This window comes from Pleurodeles waltl, chromosome 12 (genome assembly GCF_031143425.1).
Source record: "Pleurodeles waltl isolate 20211129_DDA chromosome 12, aPleWal1.hap1.20221129, whole genome shotgun sequence".
In the NCBI taxonomy this organism is placed as follows: Eukaryota; Metazoa; Chordata; class Amphibia; order Caudata; family Salamandridae; genus Pleurodeles; species Pleurodeles waltl.
The window spans coordinates 554557697-554584580 of NC_090451.1; the positions used below are offsets into that span (position 1 = coordinate 554557697).

At 46.9% G+C, this 26884-nt stretch overlaps 1 protein-coding gene and 1 long non-coding RNA gene across 4 annotated transcripts in view; one reads left to right on the forward strand and one right to left on the reverse strand.

The window, feature by feature from the left end:
* Positions 1 to 2737, forward strand: part of LOC138268197 (uncharacterized) — a 369403-nt gene extending 366666 nt beyond the window's left edge. Inside the window, exon 6 of the long non-coding RNA XR_011199952.1 lies at positions 1987 to 2737. This is a non-coding gene — a long non-coding RNA (uncharacterized lncRNA). The remainder of the gene's footprint in view (positions 1 to 1986) is intronic.
* The window catches only part of LOC138268196 (butyrophilin subfamily 1 member A1-like), a 354320-nt gene that overhangs the window by 170499 nt on the left and 156937 nt on the right, over positions 1 to 26884 (reverse strand). The gene's annotated exons all lie outside the window — the stretch shown is intronic.

A 26884-nucleotide genomic window follows, 5' to 3' on the forward strand; every position in this document is an offset into this window, starting at 1 on the left:
CTCGCTCCCTTTGATTTGACGTCATGCAGCACAGCAACTTTGTTTGCTTTGACAATGCTTATTTACATCATGTTGGAACATGGGGGGATTTTCCTGAAACTTTTTGCTTTTTCCTCATGTTTTTTTTGCTGACTCTTGTTATGTGGCCTTAGGACTGTGGGCACTTTTCCACTTTACTGCAGTATGGAAGTGTGCATGCCCTTCCAACACATGCCAAGAAGGGGGTGCTTACATGATTGGTTCAGGAGCTGTACCCAGGAGTGCTCTGTTAAAAGGTACACCACATACTCGTAGCAGGTGCGGCCCTGGCTACTAGTGGGACCACCCACCGGAATAGGCCATCAAGCGTGTATCCGGCCTGGCAATGCAGGCCTGTGAAGGCGCAATTGCGCTTGTGCTCACGTTGACACTTCTAACTCCATAGTCAATTGTGAGTGGGCCCTTCGCTACCCCTAGAGCTTTCCCTGCATGGTGAAGCTGGTGGTAAATGAAAGGCTGGGCAGGTACACATGGGTGTCCCATGCCCTGCTAGTGAAGAACCCCCAAGTGGGATTTCCCTACCTAGGGGATTGGTTCTTCCCATAGGTTTTGCTGATTCTCTATCCAGTGGCCTTAGGGCCCTGGGCATGTACCCACTGTAAGTACAGTGTGAAAGTGTGCACAACTTTTCTCCCTAGGTTAGGAAGTGGTGCTGGCCAGTGTGTGCACATGCACCTATGGTATTCTTAAACACGAGTTCAGCCTATCATAGCAGGCCAGTGTGTGCGCACCTGCACCTATGGTGTTCTTAAACATGAGTCGAGCCTGTCATAGCAGGGCTGTGTGTGCACACCTGCACCTATGATGTTCTTAAACATGAGCCCAGCCTGTCACAGCAAGCCTGTTTGTGCGCATTTGCAACTATGGTGTTCTTAAACATGTGTCCGGCCTGTAATTGCAGCCTTGTTTGTGCGCAAGGGCACGCATGCCCAGGAAGTGAAGAATACCAATGTGTGTTTTCAGTACCTATGACAGCCGCTCTGCACACGGGTTAACAAGGGGGAAATTACCATTGCTCCTAGCTGCATAATGTTTCCTATCATTGCATTGTAAAGGTGGTTTGTCACTATTAATTTAGAAATTCCACTTCTAGAAAGTGGGCATTTCTATGCTCTAAAACGGTTTGTGTGCCATTTAATTAAACTCTAGCCCACATTGGAGGCTGGGGAAGCACATCTGTGTATTCCCCAGTGACAGCTATAAACCTTGGGCATGCAACGCAGACTTCTGCCATTTGAGGGCCTGGCTCAATAAATTGGAGGGAGAGGTTTTTGACACTTGCCCTCTCGAAGCCAGATCATGACCCCAATAAAGATTAAGATCTGCATTCCACAGCCCCATGACAGAGAGGACGGAAAATCTTTGGTTCAAAGGGGCACCCTCTGAACCTCCCCCAACTTCTAAGGTACACTGCAGTATAATTGCTGGTGCCACAAAGCAGGAAGTAGAAATACGCTTGTGGGGACTCAGGACCTGTGATACTAGACTGCATGGTGCACACTGCCAGATAAATCTGTTGTGCCTAAGGAGTAATTATGGCCCTTGGAAGGGACTGTGCACCCTTAATAGTCGCTGGCCCAGATTCACTGCCTGCTGCTGTGTGGCACCCCGAAGTGTGCTCGCCAAGGGCTTGTAGGTGAGAGAGCGTAGCTTAATTATTACATATACTAGACGTGAAATGCTTATATCAATAGTTAATAATGCTGCATAGAAAACAACAATAATTAGAGTAATGCTTAAATATGCATCTGAAAATTCGACTATAACGTATGTGGTCACAATTATATACGTGAGCTAATAATATTAAGTAAAACTGTTCATGCTATGATTTATATTAACATTTATGATATTGCATTGTATTGAAAAATCCCTTAGACCTTAAGTTAGCGTGAGTTGAAGATTTGGCTGTCTAGCTCTCATATTAAAGCATATTTTTCTGTTTTTCAGTGTTCTGACTCGCAAAGTGCCATGACCCTGCATTTGTTCTTTTCCTTCGTTTTATGTAACAAACTCTATTCCGTTCTCATCCGCATGCTAGCTGCCTTAGTATGAGTTTTATACAAATTTTGAAACAAAAGTAGATGAAAGAATGTACAAGGACATTTGACCATGGACAAAGGAACTCATGACCCGAGAAACGTGCCAAGCGGTGATGAAAACCCCCCGGATGTGCCACCTCCGAAGACGTCAATTATGAAGACCAATCAAAGTGTTATAAATTATCGTGGGGTGACAATTGGGATTACCTAATGTATAATTTGATAGGTTAAAGATAGTAGGGTATAGTGGATATCCAATAGAATTTTGGGGGAAGGTATTACGAAAAAGGGATAAAAACTCATTGTCACAGAAGGGACGTTAGAACTAGGTAGGGAATGCTATTGATTTTATCCAGAAACTCTGTCACTCTGGTGATGTTCTAAATTATTTTGCATGAAGCCCAACATGCCGATGCTAATTGGTGGTTAGGATAGGTAATCACCTTGACTGACGATTATAGACAAATGACTGACGTTGCACTATGCTGAACTGAGACTTACGTGATATTATTTGTATTCTGATCTATGTTTACGCTGTGCTATGTTCTTATGTTTGTGATTCTTGCATTAATGAAATCTTATCACAGTTACCATATTGTGACTATACTCTTATGCTTCTTGATATTGAGATTGACTTTTCTGCATGTAGATTGTAATCAATAGGGAATAAAATTAATAAAATTCTATCAATAGGTGTGGTTATTCATGGCTGAAAGGTCATGGTTGCGTCGAAAATTTGATTAATGTCTATAACCAAGGTAAAGTGTATTATAGTGGTGAATATTGATGGCATTATTGATATATTGCTTGACATATTGATCAGCTATCTCGTACTACAGTGTATCACCACTGGGTCACAAGATTCACTGGCCTAAAACGAGTCCTAATGTGTATAAAATTGACATAAAGGGACGTGTTAACATAGGCTTGCCCTGTTCTCTGGTGGAGATCTCAGGGACATCAAAGACCTAACGCAAGGGACCTACACCTTAAACCTGTGACACCTGGAGAGCAGTGCCCACATCATCTGCCGGATCCTACCTGGTAACAGCGGTGTGAGCGTCGAACCAAGTATTGTGCTTGGAGACTGGTTTGCCTGGTGCAGAGCCCTAAAGGTACTGCTCGCAGTAGAGGAGTGTGGCACTGCATTGTGGGACCTTGGCACTCATAAGCTTCTTGGTGGTGGGTGGGTTCACTGGTTGCGGGACCAAATGTCGCCCACTTCACTGATCATGCCGAATTTCTCTTGTGCGACATGACAACTGCATGCTCATTGCATGTGGTGTCCGATTCACAGGATTCAACTCTCAGAGGTGGGGGCGTATCCGTAGCAGTGCCACATTCTACCTTGTGTGACACCTTTTAACTTGTGCCTGTGTGTGACTGGAATTGTCTGGTGTGACTCAAGTCATCATACAACAGGCTTGTGCCTTACTTCCAGGGAGGAACATAATTGGTAACTCTTCTTTTGTGTGAGTGGAGTTGTCCAGTGCGACTCAAGTAAACGCGCACCAGACTTTAGCCTAATTTCCAGGGAGGTACGGAATTGGTAACTCTTTGTTTGTGTGACTTAAGTTGTCTGGTGTGACTCAAGTCATTTTGCACTAGACTTGCACCTCATTTCCAGGGAGGTACAGAATTGGTAACTCTTCGTTGGTGTGACCGGAACTGTCTGGTGCAACTCAAGTCATTGTGCACTCAACGTTGTGCCTTATTTCAAGGGAGGCGTGTGGGAGCGAATTTGTGTTCTGGAGCGCCCAGATTGCCTGGATGTGACTCTGTTCAACGTGTATCCTACGGGGCCCCTCCTCCTTCCGAGAGGCTTCCCTGCTTCATCTCTCACTCATCGATTGCTCCTTTTGGTACCCTCAGTGCAGCGGACCAACTGACATTTCCTCACCTGGCCCTGACAACTTCTTGTTACCAGTTTGTATTGATGTAACGGGTCTGGGTGGTGAGAGTAAGTGAGTGGGCTACAGAATGCTTCCGATAGCAATTGGAAGCAGGTTCCAAGAGATAGTTACCCCCCCCTTATGCCTCACAGAACTAGGCAAGTGCCTGGTGGCACAGTGGGGTGACCTTTGATTGATTTCTTGAGGGGTGGCCAAACCTCTATTTGTCGACTGCTGCCCGTTATCTATCCTCCCACCTTTTTCCCGGGAACCCTGAGTAAGTGTGTCTCCAGCTGGGACCGGCCTAGGGTCCGAGGAGGGGAAAGGTTTCCCTCAACTCCAGTCTGTGAGGGGGTGGGGTGGTTGAGGTTTGTTGAAAGGTGGAGTGGGGTTTGGGCCCCGGGCCTGCAAGTACAATATCCACTGACCTGCTGGTTATCTGAACACTACATTAAGGTGCTGTGTGTGTGAGTGATATTATTGTAGCAGTATTTAAAAAGAGGTCAAGATCAGACCCAAAATGCTATTGAGCTATTTCCCTTATAGACGTGACCATGAAGGTCATAGGGAAAGTTATTTTATCTAGGTTAGGTGAGTGGTCTGAGCAAAATAATGTGATTTCTGGATTTTAATATAGGTTCAGGCCTGGTAAAAGTACTTTGGCTCAATGTTTGAACCTACAATTGATTATCAGTAAATATGTACAGTGACAAAGAAGGGCTCTTTGCCTATGGCATTTATGGATCTCACCTCTGTGTTTGATCGTTTGAATAGAGCAAAATTGTGAAGGATGTTCATTTACCTTGGGGTGGATCAAAATATAGGCCCTCATTACGAGTCTGGCGGTCTCTTGATCGGCAGACTCGTGGTGGCGTACGGACCACTGCCAAATGGGGTGAACGCAACATTATGACCGTGGCGGTAGTGCCGCAGTCGGACCGCCAGGACCACCAAGATTAGTCATCTTGGCGGTCTGGCAGTCTTGCCAGTCCTAATCCACTAGCGTTTTCATGGCAGTAACACCACCATGAAAAGGCTGGAAGAGAATGGGTGCAGGGTGTCTCAGGGGGGACCCTGCACTGCCCATGCACTTGGTATAGGCAGTGCAGGGGCCACCCTGGCCAGCACAGTCGCAATGTTCACTGTCTGCTTTGCAGGTGCACCCTGCATCCTACAGCATTGCCGCTGGCTCGATTACGAGCTGGTGACAATGCTGTAGGGCATTTCCCGCTATGCCAGTGGGTGAAAACTCTGGTTTCTTCCCTCCGACCTATCAGGAATTTCATAGTGGGCCCGGCGGGAAGGCAGCCACTATGGGAGCAACTTCCCCGTCGGGAGTTTGTCAGACGGCCAAGATCGTCCGCCAAACTCATAAGAAGGCTCATAGTTTATTTCTTGTGTGATCTACATTTGGAGCTTGCTGCCTCAATAAGGTAGGACCATGCAGGATCTGTCAGAGTCTGTGAGCCTTCATAGAGAGGTCAGGCAGGGCTGTATTTTGGTCCCCTTTTCATTTATTTTATACATCAGTAACCTGCGTTCTGAACTATGTGCAGTCTGTAAAGATATCCAGAGGGCTGGCTCACAGTTAATTCCTGTCCTTCTTTATGCAGATGACGCAGTGCTAATTTCTAGGACTGCAATAGGCTTGCAACAGTTGGTTTATATGTTTGTGGCCTTCATCCGTGTCCTCGATTTGAGGCCCATATTTATACTTTTTTTAGCGCCGCATTTTTGAAGTTTGCACAAATGACGCAAATGCGCACCAAAAAAGTATAAATATGGGCCTAACTACCTTAACTCACACACCGTGGATTACATTAGAAAATCTCAGAAAAAATCCTTAGGAGTGGGGGCAAAGAATTGATTAGGTTCCTGTCCTTTTCATACTTGGGGTACCTTTTTGCTGAGAAAGGCTAGTGGAGCTCCCAAATTAAAATAAAAAGGAATTTATTTTCGAGTGCTGCAGTTGCAACTATCGATTTTGCTAAAAGGTTGGGGGCTAACCCGATGCAGGCACTTATTAAAGTTTACCACGGCAAATGTATACCAATGGCGACCTATGGTTGTGATATATGGGGCTTTGAGGATATGAGGGTTACTCAGACGGTAGAAAACATGGGGATGATTTATGAGCCCCTAGCACCTCCTTGTGCCACATTAGCGGTATTTTTTTCATTCTAATGTGGCCCAACGAGGCTACAATCACTGCGCCAAATTTACAAAGTGCTGCAATGCATACATTGCGCCACTTTGTAACCCTTTGCACAACTTTATGCCTGGGCCAGGCATAATGTATGCAAAGAGGGCCTTCTCCCATTAGGAGGGCCAAAAAGTGGCACAAAGAAATCTACAAGATTTCTTAGCACTATTTTGTTTGGCACTTTTAACACATGCTCAGAGCAGGTGTTAAAATCAGGCATTGCATTGTTTTCAATGGACCTGAAAAGTCGTTGCAGGATTAGCGTAAACATTTTTCACACTAATCCTGCAAAGGACCGAACTAGAGTCAAAAAGTTTGACGCTAGTTCCCCAAACTACCACAATCATGCGCCCTATTTATATATGGCACACACATGGTTAGGGGGGAGCTAAGGGGCGCAAGAAAGGTGGCGCTGCACTGGGTGCCTATAGAAGGCTGGCCCTCTATGTAGTGTGCAAAGCTAGGCACACTGTACAGGGGGTCGAGGCAACCACACGTTGGCTTACAGGGGTAAAAACTAAATCACCTAATGCTCTAATTTTTAAGGTAGCTTGGTTGAGCAGTTAGGGAAATCTTGGAGAAGTTCAAAGCATTTGTTGTATTCACAGTATCAATCATGCAGCTCACACATTTGAAGGAATAACTCAAAACCAATTTATTAAAATTCTTCAGATTTGTATGTAATTTTTAAGACCAAGATTATCAAAATTGGTTAAGTACTTTTCGAGATTTAGATGTTAAAAGTTTAATAAAAATAGTCTTTTTGTGCGTAATTATGCACCATAGGAGTCAATGGAAAGTCACCTTTAAAAATACATATAAAATTGTGCAGTTGGTTTCCCAAGTTCTTCTTTTGCAGGTTGGTCAAGGTCGTCGGTGAGCACACTGTGCCAGCTGGAGAATATCGTGTGGCTCCCCATCCCAGCGGGAGCAGCAATGAAAAGTCTCTGGAGCTGGTGCAGGGTCACTACGAGGTACCACTTGGCAAAGGACTGCGCAGTTAAGTTTAGAGGTGGTTCTTTGGGGTCCCCTTGGAGTGTCGAGGTTGCAAGCGGTGTGGGACCCTTAGGGCACAACAGGTTCATCATTGCAGGGCACAGGACGGCCGGGTGCAGAGAAAATCGGTGAGCCAGGAGCTGTTCCCAAAGATGCCAGTTGGAGCTGGAGGTAAGTCGGTTCAAGGGCCATTTGCAGGACAATGGGGGAACTCTTGTGGGAGGTCTGGGATGCTCCGGAAGTCCCTCTACTGGGGCTTCCTCCTGGTCCTTTTTCAGCCCCGGGCAGGCTGGTGGTTTTCCTGGTGTCCGATGTCAGCTGACCAATACCAAGGGTATTGCTACGGTTTGACCACTGGAGGGCACAATGACACCACAATTGGCACATTTGCAGAGATTGTCCTCACGGTCATTGGTGTGTTGTCAGGTCCAGCTACAACTTCCAGTTCAGGAGTTAATGGCTGGTCGGTGAAGTTATCCTCACTGGTTTGCTAGTTTCTTCTTGTTGCAGAGTGATACCTCCACTCTGGAGGGAGTTCTTGGGCGATTTTCAAAGTCTGGAGGTCCTCTGGGGTTCCTTAGATTTTTTCCAGTCTCCAGCGTCTCCTCAGTGGCGTTTGTCAAGTCCTGGGTGCAGCTGGCAGGGTTTGGCACCTTTTTACTTGTGCTGCAGGTCCACTGTTCTCGTGCCTTGGATTTTCTTTGTGTTGATCTTCTTTTGTCTGTCAAATCTCATTACCTGGTCTAGGGATGCCCACTAAATACTGGATTTAGTGGGTGTTTTAGGGGGAACCTGACAGTGTCCAAAGGGACACCTACCTTTGGGTGGCTACACCCACTATAGTGACTACTTCATGTGGGAATGGTCACTTCCCATTCCCTGATTGGCTATTTTCCTTTCATCTAAGATGGAGGAAAATTAAATGGAGTGCCCACTTCGTAGGCAACACCTTAGGGATGGTGAATGTCAGGCCACTCCCCCTACTATATGTGTAGTTTCCCACCTTTGCTCCCCCCAAAAGTGGGGATTTGCAAAAGGGGTAACCATCTGCTGCTAGGAGCAGGTCTTGAGTCGAGTTTCAAAGGCGGTAAGCACTTTGAAGTTTTCCTCCAGGGCAGTGCACATCCCTGAGGGAGGGGGTGTTAGCACCTCCACTCAGGAAGGGCATTGCTCTACAAACCAGAGAGAAGGCTCTCTCCCCCAAAGTTTGTAGATTGGGTGTCTGGAGGTGGTAGGCTGGATAGGACCAGTCAGCAACCATGTCAGTGTAGTTAGCTTTTGCAGGACCCCTGTGCACATTTAGTCATAAATCCAATACTGGCACCAGTTTGGATTTATCATTCTCAATTGTTTGAGTAGCCATCATATAGCTGGGAAACTCATGTTGTCCAGTGTCACGCACATGTATTAAAATGGCTGCTCTGTTCACTCACTATGTCCCAGGTTTGGCAAGGACACAGTGGGGGCATATTGCTCATGGACCTATGCCCTCACATATAATATGGTGCACCCAACCTTAGGGCTGTAAGACCTGCAAGAGGGGTGTCTTATCCATAATGCATGCCGCGTATGGTGGACAGGGCACACAGGCAGTGTGCCATGTTGAGTTTGTGTCTTAGGTTTGCACCAGGACACCCAGCCTGCAATGGCAGTGCTGGGTGCATCTGAATGCATGGTCCTAGAGGATGGCACAATCAGTGCAGCTGCATCCAGGACCTACCCGTAGTATCCCATGCCCTTGATACCTAAGTACCTTTTACTAGGGACTTATAGAAGTAGCTAAAGGTGTATCCTACCACCTTTGCAATTTGTAGGGAAAGAGCACTGTCACTGAAATCCTGGTGAGCAGGATCACAGTGTATTCCAGTCCAAGCTGCATCCAGAAACCAGGCAAAAAGTGTAGGGGGGTACTGCAACCAAGTGCCAGTTTCCCACAGTGCAGCACCACTTTTCTTAAATCAGGGCCTAAATTCTTAAGAAAATTGTTGGCCATTCCACAGTCAGTACCCCCTTATGTTATACATGAAGAGTTGGGGTTGTGGTATATTTGCAATCAATTAGTTCTTGCACGTTTGCTCAGATGGATCAGGATATGGTGTAATCTGGTATTAGTCCTTAAAAGGGTAATCATCATCAGATTGCCTGACTTTAGACTGGGCGCAACACATCCCATAGATTACATTTTTTAAGGATGTTAAGTGTAAATCCGGGTCATCCAAATTTCTTTGAGCATCCGCATGGCATTACAAAGAGGGCACCTTGACTGTATATTGGGTTCTGAAAGGGAGGCATATGAACTTAGTAAACCTACAGTTGTATCATATTTCTTATTGAAAACTGGTCCCCTGATGGAGCCCTATTTGATAACTCAAAATCGATCCTTGCTGATGAGATTTAGATTTAGGGGCATATTCATGAGCCCCTAGCGCCACCAGAGCGTCACTTCACGTGAGGCTTTGGTGGCGCTATGCCCTGTGGCGTCTTTACAAGGTGGCATTAAGCCACTTTTTGTGGCTTAACGCCACCTTGTAAATACGGACCCTTCACATGCAGCCCTTTGCGTGGGAGGGGCGTGCAATGGGTGTTGCTGTGGGTGTGCCACTGCAACACCCATTGCGTTTTGACGCTGCCTCAGATTTACGAGAAATAGTAAACCTGAGGCAGCGACAAAATCTAACGCCACCCGAGAGTGGCATTAGCAACACGCAACAAGGAGGAATACTTTTATTCCTCCATGTTTTTTGCTTTTTCTATGTGTGCTGCATTCTGCTGCATGCATAGAAAGAGCAAAATGTCAGAAATTATTGTTTATGTGTGGGAATGGACACCTTCCCGCACATAAACAATCAAACCCCACAAAGCAGACATCCTTGCACGATGGTGCACGGATGCCTGCCCTGGCGCAGGCAGCTTAATTTAGTGCTAGTGTAGGGGAAAACGTAGGGGTGTGCCATATTCCTCTAAATACTGCGCACCTCTGTGTTTCTAAAGTGGCGCAGCACGGCGCTGCTATTTTTGACGAAGCACAGCACTGCACCACTTGACCATAAATCTGGGCCTTAATCTTTTACAGTGATCACTGGTGGTCCCTGTGCGGAAACATAAGGTGGAAGAAAGAAGTTCCTGTTTGTGCAATTGTTTCTCCCCACAAGACACTTTGCATTTATTTTTCTTTTGTGAGCATCATGGGCCCCGATTTAAGAGGACCTAGTGGCTCCTTGCGCCACATTGGCATCACTTTTTTATGCTATTGTGGCTCAATGAGGCCAAATTCACCACACCAGCTTTACAAAGTGGACCAATGCATGCATTGTGCCACTTTGTAACCCCTTCTGCCACATTATACCTGCGCCAGGCATTATGTATGTAAGTGGGCGTTCCCCATTAGGCAGCCCGCAAACATGACACAGTGGAATCTGAGATTACATTGCTTTTAGCAGCATTTTTAACGCCTGCACAGAGCAGGAATTAAAAGGAGGCACAAAATTATTTATAATGGGCCTCTATGTACTTTTCAGGATTAGCGCCAAAATGTTTGGCGCTAATACTGAGAAGTACTACAATATCATCAAAAATGTTGACGCTATTGCCCCTGATCTATGCCATAGTGCACCATATATTAAATATGGAACACACGTGGTTGCTATAGGGGGGTGCAAGTGGCCGCAAGAAAAGTGGCACTACATGTAATGTAGCACCACTTTCTTAAATCTGGCCCACAGAGTGTTACGGTGTCAATACATTCTGCCTTTATTTAGGGAGCAACCATTTGAGCAAGTTAGGCCAGCACTGCGGTACTTGCAAATGTTAATATGCCCTATTATTTGTTTTCATGTAGCACGTTTTTTGACAGGGGCTCATAGGATTAGGAAGAGTTTGTCCAGATGAAATATTATTTTTATGCTATCTTGCATCTTTCTTTTTTAAATGACTTTTTTTAACTGTATATTTATCTAGTTTTATCTTTTTCAGTGTGATAATGTAATGTAACAATATTGTAATTTTATGTTTGGACATTTGCTAATTATGTGCTTTTATGGCTTTTAGTAGCCAAATAAAGCTTTTTCTGACTGACTGATAACTACAGATTTGGCTGCTTCATCAGCCGGTGAATTTCCCATAACATGTATTCCAACACATTGGTGACTCAGTGTATGGATTACATGAGCCCGTAGCAGCCTATCTTTGAGTTCCGCCACCTTTCCCCAAAGCACTTTATGCTTGCTAGTTGTGAGAAAGTAGCCTCTTTCTAGCATCGTTACCCCCACTTTTGGCCTGTTTGTGAGTGAGTGTCAGGGTGTTTTTACTGTCTCACTGGGATCCTGCTAGCCACGACCCCAGTACCCATAGTTAAAACCCTGTTTGTCATTGTGTTTTGCCTGTCTCACTGGGATCCTGCTAGCCCAGTGCTCATAGTTTGTGGCCTAATGTGTGTGTTGTCAGTAGTGCTTAACTGTGTCATTGAAGTTCTGCTAAACAGAACTTCAGTGCTTATGCTCTCTTTGCTTCCAAATTAGTCACTATAGTTTAGTGACTTCATACTCCAATTCCAATTGGCACTCTGGACCCCACTTATAAGTCCCTAGTATATGGTACCTAGGCACCCAGGGCATTGGGGTTCCAGGAGATCCTAAGTCACACTTTGCACCTAACCTTCAGCAAGTGAAGGTTAGACATATAGGTGACTTACAAGTTACTTAAGTGCAGTGAAAATGGCTGTGAAATAACGTGCTTTATTTCAGGCAGGCTGCAGTGGCAGTCCTGTGAAAGGGTTTGTCTGAGCTCCTTATGGGTGACAAAAGAATTGCTGCAGCCGTAAGGATCTCCTGGAACCTCAATGCCCTGGGTACCTAGGTACCATATACTAGGGACTTATAAGGGAGGTCCAGTGTGCAAATTGAAATTGGTAAATGAAGTCACTAGCCTCTGGTGACACATTTAAAAGCAGAGAGAGCATAAGCACTGAGGTTCTGATTAGCAGAGCCTCAGTGACACAGTCAAGCACTATTCAGACACACACGTTAGGCCATAAACTATGAGCATTGGGGTCCTGGGGTCCAGCAGGATCCCAGTGAAACAGGCAAAAACATAATGACATAGAGGTAAAACATGGAGGTAACAAGAAAGATGGTACTTTCCTACAGAGCCCAGTAGTCACCACACCCACTTGTGGTGGGAAAGGATGCAGGGCATATGTCCTGAGGGTGATGGAGCCTGCAGCAGGTAGCCTCGAGAGTAAGGAGCCTGCCCTAGCTGCTGCCCGGAAGACCAAGGAGCCTGCCCCAACTGCTGCCAGGAAGACCAAGGAGCCTGCCCCAGCTGCTGCCAGGAAGACCAAGGAGCCAGCACCAGCAGGCAGGAAGGGCAAGGGGCCTGGGGCAGGAACTCTGACGGAGCCCCCACCACCAACCATGGCTGTGCAGCCATCCGAGACTGCAGGGGATGGGCTGGAGCCTCCCTCCGCCAGCAGCAGCACCACCACTACCAGTGAGCAGCCATCCAAGGCTGCAGGAGATGGGCTGGAGCCTCCCCCCAACAGCAGCAGCAGCAGCAGCACCACCACCACCACCATCAGTGGGCAGCCATCCAAGGTTGAAGGGGATGGGCTGGAGCTTTCATCCACCAGCAGCTGCAGCACCACCACTGAGCAGCCATCATCGCCAGCAGATGGTATGTAGTCCTGCCATGGGCTTCTGTGCGGCCTGCCTCCTGCTAATCCAGTGGGTATGACACCCACCTGAGAGACTGTGACCTTGCACTTCCAAGGATAAAGAGCACAGGGCACGATGCCCCCTCCAGAACCAGTGGACAAGTCACCCACTTGAGAGACTGTGGCCTTTCACTCCCTAGGACCAAGCACAGGGCATGTTGCCCCCTCCAGAGCATGTGGGCAAGTCACAAACTCGAAAGACTGTGGCCTTGCATTCCCCAGGACCAAGCACAGGGCATGTTGCCCCCTCCAGAACCAGTGGGCAAGACACCCACTCGAGAGACTGTGGCCCATCTCTCCCCAGGACCAAGCTCATGGCATGTTGCCCCCTCCAGAACCATTGGGGAAGACACCCACTCCAGAGACTGTGGCCTTGCACTCACCAGGACCAAGCACATGGCATGTTGCCCCTCCAGAACCAGTGGTCTTGTTCCATCTCCCGGTTGAGGTGCCCCCCCATCCTCCTGAAGTGCCTGCCTATTCCCCAACTGATGCCCCTGCAGTGTTCTCTCTGTGTTGATGCAGGTGACAAGTGGGGCCTTGGACTTTGGCCTGTGGCCATGTGGGCCACGCAAACTGAGGACTGGGCAGTGTCCCTTGATCTGTACAGTTGTAAATATCTGTAACATTGGCTAAGTTATTTTTATACTGTGTAGATATTATTACACTCACTTTAGTAAATTCATTTTGTCCTTGCATTATTCAGCCGATTTAGGGGGATTAACTTGTTTTCTTGTACATCTGGTTGTGTGTATGGTGTTTGTATGTCAGGTGTGTGTTGTGCGTGTGTGTGTCACTTTCTTTTTCCTCCCCCACTCCCTTATGTGCTAGGCGGCTGTACTCACTGTCGTCGTCTTCGCCGTTGTTGGTGTTCGTGGTGGAGCAGCACGTAGAAGAGCATGGGGAAGACATGCAGCTCGGGCTCCATGACGGCGTGGTTGTTCCCTGTGTCTCCAATGGTGAGTCCTTTCCCTTCTGAACTCAGTTTCCACCAGGCTTTTGATGTCGTTGGTACCGCCCTGGAAAAGGTGGCGGTTTCCAGGGTCACAATATGGTGGCTATAGGAGGCTACCGCCGTGGTGCCTGTTGTTTCTGCCCTGGTGGTCAGTGTGGTAAAGTGTCTGTTTGTCTGAGATCTATCCGCCATGGTCATAATTTGGCTGTAATTACCGCCAGCCTGTTGGTGGTATTACCACCACCTTTACACCAACCACCAGGGTTGTAATGAGTGCCTTAATGACTATGTTTAGAAAAAGGGTTACTTTCAGACCAGTATGTTATGAGGGTCACTGGTCAAAGGGTGGAGTGTAATGCTATTTGCATTTATCCATTGGCTCAAGCTTGACCATTGACTCCATTTTGTGCTCAGATTCAGCTGGAGTCACAGCAGCAGTGCAGAGTTTTTCCACACCAAGCTTGTTTTCCACACAGAATGTGTTTTTGATTTTCTCTCCAGAACAGGGTCATACCATGTAGGAACATATTATGGGGGATGCGGACATGATAAGAGAGTACAAGGCTGGGAATTCTTTCATCAGAGAAAGGTACAGCTCTGTCTCTGGAATGCGCACTGGGGCCCGGATAGTTCTTCTGCTTGTTTTCGACACAGACCAAGTACAGCCAGCGCTTGATTTCGTAACAGAGGGGAGGGTGTTCTAAAACATTCTCCTAGCTTGTTTAAGGTATAAAAGATAGGGGAACTTGGCTCTAAGACAGGAACTCACCTGTAGAGCGGATGCGCTTCCTGGGAGAATTTTGATCCCATGTGGGGTCTCCTGCCTTGGCCGTCAGAGGGTTGTCCAGCCGTGCTGTCTAGGATGACAGATTTACCCCTAATGGTGATGCATTTTAACTTTTGATTATATATATATATATATATATATATATATATATATATATATATATATATATATATATATATTCACAACTGATGCATTGCACATCCCTGTCTGTGATTGTTTAACTGCTATGATTCTTCTTGTGTATACACGTTTTACTTCATTTGAGTTAAATGCTTATTTTCATATAGTTATGTGTTTTTATTTGATATCTGGAGAGTGTCTTAATAAATCAATTACTCAGACTTAGGATCATAATTATACTCTGTTTTTGCCGGATTTGCGTCATTCTTTTAATGCAAATCTGGCACAATCTTAACTCCATATTTATATTTTGGCGCTAGACATGTCTAGTGCCAAAATATTGGAGTTAACAAAAATGTTTGCCTGCGGAACCTACCTTGCGTCAATGACATGCAAGGTAGGTAGGCGTTCCCAGGCAACAAATGCCTCTAAGACCCTAGCGCCTTCATCATCCTCCAGTGCAAAAATCACACAAGGGAGGAGGAGGGCCTTAAATAATGGAGCTAAGCCTGCTCAGTGCCATTATTTAACGCCTGGGTCTGGGCAGGCGTAAGGGGCCTATAGGCAGATTTCCATGGTCTGAGATCATGGAAATTGCCCACAGGTGCCCTTCCCTGTCCCCAAGGACACTTCCACCTACCCCTACCTGCACCAGGAGGTCACCCACAGATGGAGGACCCATCCACAGGTAAGTCCGGATCAATATTTTTATTTTGTGGTCTAATGCCGCTCGGGCCCTGACTTGGGGATCCCCGGACGGCCCGGACCCCAATGGCCATGCCCAGGGGACATTTATCCCCTGGGCATGGCCATTGGGGTGGTGGGCATGGCTCCTGTCTTTACGAAGACAGGAGCCATGTCCATGGGGCTTGTGCGCCAGAAAATGGTGCTACACTGCTTAGAGGCAAATTCTTTTTGCCTCTAAACAGTGTAGCGCCATAATTTGGCACACAAGCCCCATTCCCCCCTACTTCTCCCAGGCCCTGTTTGCGTCCTTTCAAAGGACACTAACAGGACCTTAGAGCTGGCTAGTGCCATTCCATAAATATGGCACCCGGCCGGCGCATAGAAATTGAGCTAGCTGGCGCTATACTTTTTGCCGCAAACCTGCGCTAACGCAGGTTTGCGGCAAAAAGTATAAATCTGCCCCTTAAGGGCAGATTTATACTTGTTTTGCACTGAATTTGCATCATTTTTTTAATGCAAATTTGATGCAAAACTAACTCCATATTTATACTTTGGCGCTAGACCTGTCTAGCGCCAAATTAATGGATTTAAAGTCATTTTTTGGACGTGGAAACCTACTTTCCATCAATGAGATGCAAAGTAAGCGTTCCCGTGAAAAAATGACTCTAAGGCCCTAGCTCCTTATTTATCCTCCCATGCAAAAATGATGCACAGGGGGAAAGAGGGGTAAAAAAATTGTGCAAAGCTTGCTTTGCACCATTTTTTAATGCCTGGGTCAGGGCAGGCGTTAGGGGACCTGTGGGCCTATTTCCATGGTGGAAAACCATGGAATAAGCCCACGGGTGCCCTCCCCAGGCCCCAGGGACACCCCTACCCACACCAGAGGGACAGCGGAGGATGGGAGAGCCCATCCCAGTCAGGTATGAGTAAGTATAGGTAAGTATTTTCTTTTTAGAGGGGCCCTCCTACATGGCACTGGGTGCAACGGCCATGCCCAGGGGATCCTGATCCCATGTGCTGGCCATTGGGGTGGTGGGCATGACTCATGTCTTTTCTAAAACAGGATTCATGTGGTATGGATGGTTTTGCGTCAGAAAATGACTCTAGGCAGGGTAGAGTCTTTTTTTTTTACTCTAACCTGCCTAACTTCATTTTTTGGTGCAAAACCCCCTTCTTCCATACCGCCAGACCCACCTGCCTAACGTCATTCTTTGGTGCAAAACCCCCTTCTTCCATACCACCAGACCCACCTGACTAACGTCATTTTTTTTAAGCTAGCCTACCCTTTACACCAGCTTGCACCATTCATAAATATAGTGCCCGGCTGGTGCACGGAAATGGTGCAAGCCGGTGCAGTTTTAAACCAAAAAGTATACATCAGGGCTCTAGTATTGGGTGTAGATGTCAAAATTACATTTGTAAAGAATACATTTGTGCATGAATGGGGATCCACAAAACAGCACATATGTACCCCCTTTCCAGGACTGATTGATGTGAAGACTACATTTGCCCACACTTGATACAATACAGATTTACCATGCTTTGCAGAGCACTGCAGGGATGCTCAAAGGGCCAGGACCAAAGCATACTAAAATGCCAAAGTGCCAAAGTGCCAATCTGTGTTTATAAATAACAACGGAAACCCATGGATATTGAGGGACCAGGGGTACATAGTATTTATAAAAGAACAAGGGTCCCTCATCAAAAATATGTACGCATAAAAATACAATTGGGATACAATGATACCCACATATATTGCCCATTGGACATTTATAAATCATTTATTTTGCACCAATATCAAACAAATGGGTGAGAAAAATAACAAACGAAAGACCAGTCAATTCTGATTTAAAAAGACTCAAGCGTTTGTATGTGACAAAATTAACTACATAGGTCCAGTCACAATTCATTAGTACCACTGCCCTTGTGTGCATTTTAGTCTACATTACAATAGGGTCAGAGTACAAGAGTCACCAACATTTCGATCCATACAAGATCATAGGCTCATCATCAGGACATTGGAAATAGCATGATTGAGAGACTGTTTACGTACCTGTAAGCAAACATAAACTGAAAAGGAAAAGGGGAAATGGGATGGAAGAAGAACAGAAGAAAGAAGCTAGAAAGTTAGTTGCCGTTTAGTGGTGATGGGTAAAAAACCTCATCCGTCCAGGCAGGAGGGGGGTGCTTTATGTGTCTAAGACCAGGCATACATTGGTCCCATGCAAGAGTGGGTGGACCCCTTGGGGTACAACCAGAGAAGTAGGAATTACTACCTGAGAGAATAATTCCAGTAAAAAAATAAGCAGCGGATTTCAGAGCCTTATAATATTGGGCATCAGCTCTAAAAAGGCTGTGAAAGAGAAAGGAATAAATGAGTCAAAGTGTGTAGGGTGCATGTGAAAAAGGTAAAAAATAAAATAATTGCTGATGAATATAATACCTATAGTCCACAGAAAACGGAATACTCAATGGAGTCTCTGTGAGTAGCCTATGAGACTGGCAGGATGGTCCTGAGTAAATCCTGCTTGAGTAGAAGCACAGCCAATTGGTCTAAAAAGGTAATGAGCCTAGAATTAAATAACAATTCAGTAGCTGTGCAAGGCATGGGCAAGGTAACCATAGCAAATCTTACCCACACAATTGTGTTTTATGCAGTACACCATTGAAATATGAGGATAATATACCTGTGACAGTACCTGTGTGTCATGCCTAACTACACTTTGCATAAACATCCATTACAGTGTTACCAGGTTAGCCATCACTTTACAATCACTGCATAACAGATAGATGCTGGAAATGTGCCAGTCACATTCCATCCTCGGTTGTAGTCTGGAACAACCCATACCAGTAATCATAGCATTGTTGTAATACTTATGCAGCCCAAGTAGGCCTCACTGCATGTACACATAGGGGGTTATTACAACTTTGGAGGAGGTGTTAATCCGTCCCAAAAGTGACAGTAAAGTGACGGATATACCACCAGCCGTATTACGAGTTCCATAGGATATAATGGACTCGTAATACGGCTGGTGGTATATCCGTCATTTTACCGTCACTTTTGGGACGGATGAACACCTCCTCCAAAGTTGTAATAACCCCCATAGTCACTGGCCTAAGTATTGCCAGCAGGACATATGCTCTAGATTTAACATATACTGGCATTTCAATGCCAGCCTCATGGCCAGTGTCTAACCCATGTGGCATTTATGTCAAGCTGTCATGCAGTGCAACGTGGCAAGCCACATTGCTGCAATGCATGAAAGGGAAATGGCATGAATGCACAGTGATACCATGATACAGCACAAACCCTTCCTTTTCTACTGGTGGCACATTTTGTCCTGCCTACCACCAACATAGGCACCCTTGCAGCCTGGTGTAAGGGGGGGGGGCTTCATTGTAGGCAAAATAGGTTTTGGGCAGGTAAGGACAGCTGCCTGCATAAACACACTCCTGAGAAGCTTTTTGGTATTTATTTGAGTGCTGCAGATTGCAGCAGAGAGAGAATGAGGTAACAGAAACTTGAAATCTTATTGTTTCTCCCGGTTTAGGTTCACCTGCAGACTTGGTGCACCATGACACGTTTCCGGGTACATCACTGATGCTAAATATGGGAAAGCATCAAAATAAGAGTGTTGATGCAGTGAGATACCTACCCTACATGTATGTAATGGCTACCTTCTGCAGAGTACGGCACTTCAGCAATGTGGCCTGCCTTACGTAACTCAAGATCACTTAGGACATGCAGAGCCACACAAGCTACCAGAATGCCACAAAGTGCAGTGCGGCAAGTCAGCTTGCTGCACTGTGTGACAGCGAAAGGGCAGAAATGCCCCATATTTAAGGCAATACAGCACAGTTCTGCCTTCCCCCCTGCAATGCTGCCCATTGGGCAGCCTAGCACCAAAACAGGCACTCTTGCACCATGGTACAAGGTTGTCTGTGTTTCAAGCAGGATTGTTTTTGTGCAGGAAGGGGTACATTCCTGCACAAAAACAATCCTGAGAGGCATATTTCTCTTTCTGTATGTGCTGCAGAATGAGCACACATAGAAAGAGGAAGTAACACGGACATATATTTCTCCTCGTGTAGGAAAGTACCATCTTTCTTGGCATGTTACCCCCAATTTCTGTCTGATTGTCAGTCTGTTTTGCCTGCTCACTGGGATCTTGCTAGCCAGGACCCCAGTGCTCATAGTTTGTGGCCTATATGTGTTGTCAGTATGCTTGACTTTGTCACTGAAGTTCTACTAACTAGACCTCCAGTTCTTATGCTCTCTCTACTTACCAAATTTGTCACTACAGTTTAGTGACTGCACATTCCAATTCTGATTGGCACACTGGACCCCCCTTATAAGTCCCTAGTATATGGTGCCTAGGTACCCAGGGCATTGGGGTTCCAGGAGATCCTTATGTGCTGCAGCATTTGTCCAGGGCCAATTCCCCGGACTTCGTGAGTGCGGGGACACCATTATAAGCGTGCACTACATACATGGAATTGACCCCCCAATCCAAATCTGGTATTGAGGGTCAAATCCCATGTACCCAGGGGGCTCCACCATGGACCCCCAGTACTGCCAAACCAGCTCTCTGAGGTTTCCACTGCAGCCCCAGATGCTGCCACCTCACAGAGAGGTTTCTGCCCTCCTGGGGATTGAGCAGCTCAATCCCAGAAAGGCAGAACAATGCATTTCCTTTAGGAAATGGGTGTTACACCCTCTCCCATTGGAAATAGGTGTTAAAGGCATGGGAGGGGTATCCTCCCAGAGCCTCTGGAAATGCTTTGAAGGGCACAAGCGGTGCCCTCTATGGATAATCTAGTCTACACCGGTTCGGGGATCCCCAGTCCCTGCTCTGGCGCGAAACTCAACAAAGGAAAGGGGAGGGACCACTTCCCTGTCCATCACCACCCCAGGGGTGGTGCCCAGAGCTCCTCCAGAGTGTCCCTGGCATGCGCCATCTTGGATTCCAAGGTGTGGGGACCTTCTGGAGACCTCTGAGTGGCCAGTGCCAGTAGGTGACGTCAGAGACCCCTCCTGATAGGTGCATACCTGGGTAGGTAGCCAATCCCCCTCTCAGGGCTATTTAGGGTCTCTCCTCTGGGTGTTTCTGCAGATTTAGTTGGCAAGGTTCCTCCAGGACTCCTCTGCTCCAGCTTCTGACCGTCGGTTCAACCGCAGACTGCTCCAGTAACCGCTGTAACTGCACCAAAGTATCCAGGATGACTCCTGTGACCTGCAACTTCAGCTCCTGCCAGCAATTGCAACAGTTTCCAAGGTGTGCATGCTCTGAGGACTGCCTATCTTCACCCTGCACCAGAAGAACCAAAGGAATCTCCTGTGGAGTGATGGAGTCACTTCCCTGCTTCAGCAGGCACCTCTCTGGCACCTCTCTGCGATGACAACCGGTACTCTGGGACTCCTCTTCTGGCAATGACCGTGATCCCTGGAATACAGGTGGTGGACTGAAGTGGCCCAGACTGTCCAAAGGTCCAGCTGTCCAAATTTGGTGGAGCTAAGAGCTTGCCTCCCCGTGCTGAGACAGTTCCCCTGTACACTACGTCTTCTGAAGCTCCGTGGGTTTCTGTGCATTTCTTCCAAAAGTTCTTCGTACACAGTGTAGCCCAGGTCCCCAGCACTCCATCCTGTGATGCACAGCTCCCTGAGTTGGTCTCCGGCGGTGTGGGATCCTCCAGTGTAGTGCTGCAATGACCGCACTTTGCATCTCCTTTGTCCCTGTGTTCTAGGACTCCTGTGTCTGCTGCCTGGTCTTCTGAGGGCTCTCTGAAGTGCTAAGAGCCCGCTCTGCCTCCTCAGTCCGAGTTGAGACCCCCAGGTCCCTTCTGGATCCAGGCAGCTCCCCTTTGACGCAAACCGCACATTTGCTTGAAGCAAGACTTTTTTGCGGAATCCAGTGACGCAAACAACCTGCATCCATCAACTCGATGTGTGACATCTCTTGCACCAAGCAAGAACCCGCCGCTATCTTCTTTGGTGCATTTCTGTTCTTTTCTTCCAACCATAGAATCCACTTTTGCACCTTCTTCCAGGTGGGCAGGGGCTTCTGTTCTTCCTGGACTTTTATTCGACTTCTGGACTTGGTCTCCTCTCTCCACAGGTCATCAGGTCCAGGAATCCATCATTTGTTGCTTGCAGCCTTGCTTGGTTCATGCATAATTCTTCATCACGACTTATAGTGTGTGCTGATGAAACTTGCTGTACGTTACTCCTGCTTTCCTAGGGTCTGGGGTGGGGTACTTTACTTACCTTTGGTGTTTTCCTACACTTCCAACACCCCTCTACACACTACACTTGCCTAGGGGGCAATTCAACATTTACTTTCCACTATTTTAGTATATGGTTTGTGTTGCTCCTAGGCCCATTGCAATCTATTGTATTTTCTACTGTTTGCAGTATCCTATGACTGTTTACTTACCTGATTTTGGTTACTGGTGTATAATACGTACCTCCAGAAGGAGTATTGTCTCTAAGATATTTTTGGCCTTGTGTCACTAAAATAAAGTACGTTTATTATTGGTAACACTGAGTATTGTCTTTTATTGTGTATAAGTACTGTGTAAGTATAGTGGTATTGCAGGAGCATTGCATGTCTCCTAGTTCAGTCTTGGCTGCTCTGCTACAGCTACCTCTAGACAGCCTAAGCTGCTAGACACTGCCTATATTTCACTAATAAGGGATAACTGGACCTGGCATAAAGTGTAAATACCTTACATACCCACTACAAACCAGGCCAGCCTCCTATACCTCAGTACGCTTCATCTAAGAAGGTGTACCTTTTTGGTGCAGTACTTGTTCTACCAGTTCTGGTAAATCTCGGAATGCTTCTAAAACCATGGGAGTTGTGTGGGAACACTCATGCAATGCCCATGGAAAGCTTTCCCAGGGCAGAGTATGTCAATGCAGCATATTGCTCTGTGTTGCCTTGCTCCAGATTTATGGAGCCCCTCAGGACAATACACAGAGGACTTGCGTGGCTGCATGAATCACATAAACGGCTCATAAATAGGCCCCTTAGTGTAGGGGGCATGGTTATTAGGAATAGTTTAGGTTAGTTTTAGATAAGTTAGTAGTTGTTATGTAGTAGTTTTTTAGTATGTTTTTACTATGGTAGATTTTAAGTGGGTTGGGTGTTGATGTTTTGTGTAACCAAATTAAAACATTAAATAATTTAGAACAAAAATATAACAACAAATGTATATTTGTTCAGGACTCTATGTGTAGTTATTATATGGTTAGGATGTAGTTGATGTTTGTATTGTACTGAGCTATGTGTATTAAGGAGTGTGGGGTTGATGATTTTCATTTGATATATGGGTTAAGATAGTTTACATTTTAGAGTGGGTAGTATAGGCAAGTTTTAATGTTAGTGTAAGTTGGTGATGGTTAGTGTTTTTACATTTTAGGACTTGTATTTGAATAAATAATTATTTGTTCTCTAGTTGGATAATATGTATTTGTCATGAGTTGGCACTAGTGTGTCAGGTAAGTACATAATCTTCAACTTGTGATGAGCACATTGTAGGGATGTGTTACATTGTCAGAGTCCTCTGGCCAACTATAGGGCTTCCACACATTTGAGTTATGTGAACCATTTCCATAGTTTAAACACTGTAAGTGAGGTTCAGTATTTGATTTGACACATAGCACAATATAGGTATTCTACTTACTGTAGGGTCCTGTGTGGAAGTAGAGGACAGATAAGTGTAGGATTTTACATTTGACAACAGATTGCTGCTCCCTGGCTGTGCACGGACACTAAGACCCTCATTACAACCTTGGTGGTAAATGCCGCCTACCGCCGTGCTGACGGCGCCAACATACTGTGACCGCAGCGGTATACCGCTACAGGTATTATGACCCACACAGAGAAATCTGCCACTATACAGACACCCACACAAGTCCGCCACACCAAAGGTCAGTGATAAACTGGCAGTAGCAAAACTCACACTGTTATGCCAACAGGAAAACGCCCACAGTATCAGGACCCACGAATCACCGCAGCGGTCTTTCAACCGCAGTAAACCATTGGCGGTACACACCGCCGCGCTCAAAATAAACACACACTAACAAAACTACACCACATTGGACAATTCAAATTACACACACCTGACACACATACACACACCACTATAAAACACACACCCACATTATCCACATCCCTTTCAACAAAAAAAAAGATTGCGACCAGAGAGCAAGAGAGAGAGACAAGCCAGGAGCACCCACTCAATCTGAGCCACAGAATACCATAACACATACATCATCCACGCACCTCACAGCGCACACCACAACCCATCACCCCACACATCCTCACACACACCACTCACACCACATCCATGGCACCCGAAAGACACCACAGGTTTGCAGAGGAGGTGCTAAGGGTCATGATGGAGGAAATCATCCGGGTAGAGCCACAGCTATTCGGATCACAGGTGCAGCAGACGTCCATTGCAAGGAAGATGGAGCTATGGTGGCGAGTCGTGGACAGGGTCAACGCCATGGGACAGCACCCCAGAACAACGGATGACATCAGGAAGAGGTGGAACGACCTAATGGGGAAGATGCGTTCTGTGGTTGCAAGACACCAAGTAGCCGTACACAGGACTGGCGGTGGACCCCCACCTCCTCCCCCACAACTAAAAACATGGGTGGAGCAAGTCTTGGCGATCATGCATCCTGGGGGCCTTGCAGGAGTAGCAGGAAGACTGGACTCTGGCAAGTCAAATCTTTACTACTATATCCCCCACCCTACCTGCATTCCCTCACAAACTCCTACCCCTACCCTCACCCCTATCACTCCCCCACCTCACATATACCCCACTATCACACCCCACCCATCCCAAAACCAAGCCCTGCATGCAACACCAATGCATGGACATCCATCACAGACCTGCATGGACACCCATCACTAAAGCATGCCCATTAGAGAGAATCACCTAGCCCACAAAATCACCACGCACACAAGGCAAAGCTGACAGGGCTATCACAACCATACCTGGAAACACACCCATGCACAAGATGGCACACGCAGATAGAATAACACTGCATTTACTCCCCCACAGGTCCCCCACTCAAAGTCACCGGAGAGGAGGTGCCACCAACATCCAGTCCCCCCACGGAAGAGGCCTACAGTGATGACAGCAGCTCTGCACACCTGGACCACGATGACCAACCCGGCCCATCAGGGACCTCTGGACAGTTGGTTACACTGCCACAGTCCCAAACCACCACAGAGCCTCCCCCCTCAGGAAACACCACCACAGCACCCACCCAGCGGGCCCATATCACTGTCCCAAGGACACGTCAATCAGCAGTGTGTCCACCACTACAGGGACCCCAGGCAACCCCACAAACCCAAGACAATCAGGGACCTGGGAACAGTGGCAGTGGGCACACGGTTTAGGGGACAGAAGGCCCGCCACTGGACCAACAGGCCACCAGCACCCCACCCCCTGCAGAAGGAGAACCACCCTGCAAACGGTCTCTGTGATCCAGGCAGAAGCCACAGAACAAGACACCCGCCAGGAAATAAGACTCTCCTGATTGTCACCCTTCTTTCCCACTCTGTCAACCTGTCCACCTTGAACTGCCATTGCTCCCCTTCCTATGCCCCATTGGACAATGCACCTGTGATACAAACAGACTTGACCCTTAACTGTACATTCCTCCACCATGATCCCAGCCCATTGCTCATCCCCCTCAACCTCTTAGCACTTAAATAAACACCCTTGGAACAAATACAAGTCTGGAGTCTGTCAATTGATTGAAATATATATTAGTTCAACAATCTGTAAACTTTGCAATTCACATGTACAGTTATATATACTTTGGTATAACCTGTAGTGGGCAGCAGTAAACACACCAGGAGCCAGAATGGGGCACAGAGATCTGAAACTAGAGGTGCCAAAGGGTACAGTAAGTGGCCATAGACATAGGGAAATCATGCTCCATGTCCAATGTCCAACAGAAAACTGCAATGTAAAGTGAAGTTACAGTGTCTTACTTGTGTGTCACTGGAAGTATTGCTGAATGAGAGACCTCCTGTTGTTCACATCTTCATCCTCTGCCTCTACTTCCTCACTGTCCACAGGCTCCGCCGCTGCCACAAGACCATCTCCAGGCTCATCCTCCTGCAGAAAAGGCACCTGGCGTCTCAAGGCCAGGTTGTGCAACATGCAGCATGCAACGATGATCTCGCACACCTTCTTGGGTGAGTAGTAAAGGGATCCACCAGTCAGATGGAGGCACCTGAACCTGGTCTTCAGGAGGCCGAAGGTTCTCTCAATTATCCTCCTTGTTCACCCATGTGCCTCATTGTAACGTTCCTCTGCCCTGTCCTGGCATTCCTCACTGGGGTCAGTAGCCATGAGAGGTTGGGGTAACCAGAGCCACCTGCAAATATCGAGGGATACCTGTTAACCACACACACACCCTTAGGAACAACCCCATACCCATACACCAACATATACTGGTTGGGGACCTTGGGCTCACCTATTAGCCACACCCGGTGCCTCTGGAGTTGAGCCATCACATATGGGATGCTGCTATTCCTCAAGATAAAGTGTCCTGCACAGAGGCAGCATACTTGGCATTCACATGGGAGATGTACTGGCCCACCAAACACACCACCAGCACATTCAGAGAGTGATAGCTCTTTCTTTTCCTGAACACTTCTTCATTCCTCCGGTGGGGGGGGACAAATTCTACATGTATACCATCAGTGGCACCAATGATGTTGGGGATATGTCCCAGGGCATGAAAGTCAGCTTTCACTGTGGCCAAATCCTCCACCTGGGGGAATACGATGTAGCTGCGCATGTGTTTCAGCAGGGCACACAACACTCTGGTCAACACGTTGGAGAACATTAGCTGAGACATCCCTGATGCCATGGCCACTGTTGTTTGGAAGGAACCACTTGCCTGAAAATGGACTACTGACAGGACCTGCACTAGAGGGAGGGATACCTGTGGGCTGGCGTATAGCAGAAATCAGGTCTGGCTCCAATTGGGCACACAGTTCTTGGATTGTGGCCCGATCATGTCTATAGGTAAGGATAATGTGCATGTCCTCCATTGTCGCCAGGTCCACAAGGGGTCTGTACATGGGGGGATGTCTCCATCTTCTATTTATCCTGAGCGGTTGAACTCTAGGGTGGAAAACGTTGAGCAGAGAGTCATATTCACACATATGTTGCAATAAAAAAGCATTTCTTCCTTTACAGAAACAGTATGTGAATTTGAAAATCAGTTGATGTGCCAATGTCTGCTGTGACGCAGTTGGGCGCCATGGCCTGTGCCCCCCTGAAATGGTGGCTGCCTGACCTCTGAGGAAAGACAAGTGGAAATGAGGTAATTCCACTGGCGTTGTGCGCAACTTCGGATTGGTTATCATTGAGCGCTATGGGTTCCAGGAGCCAAGGGCGATGTACACCAGCAGTGA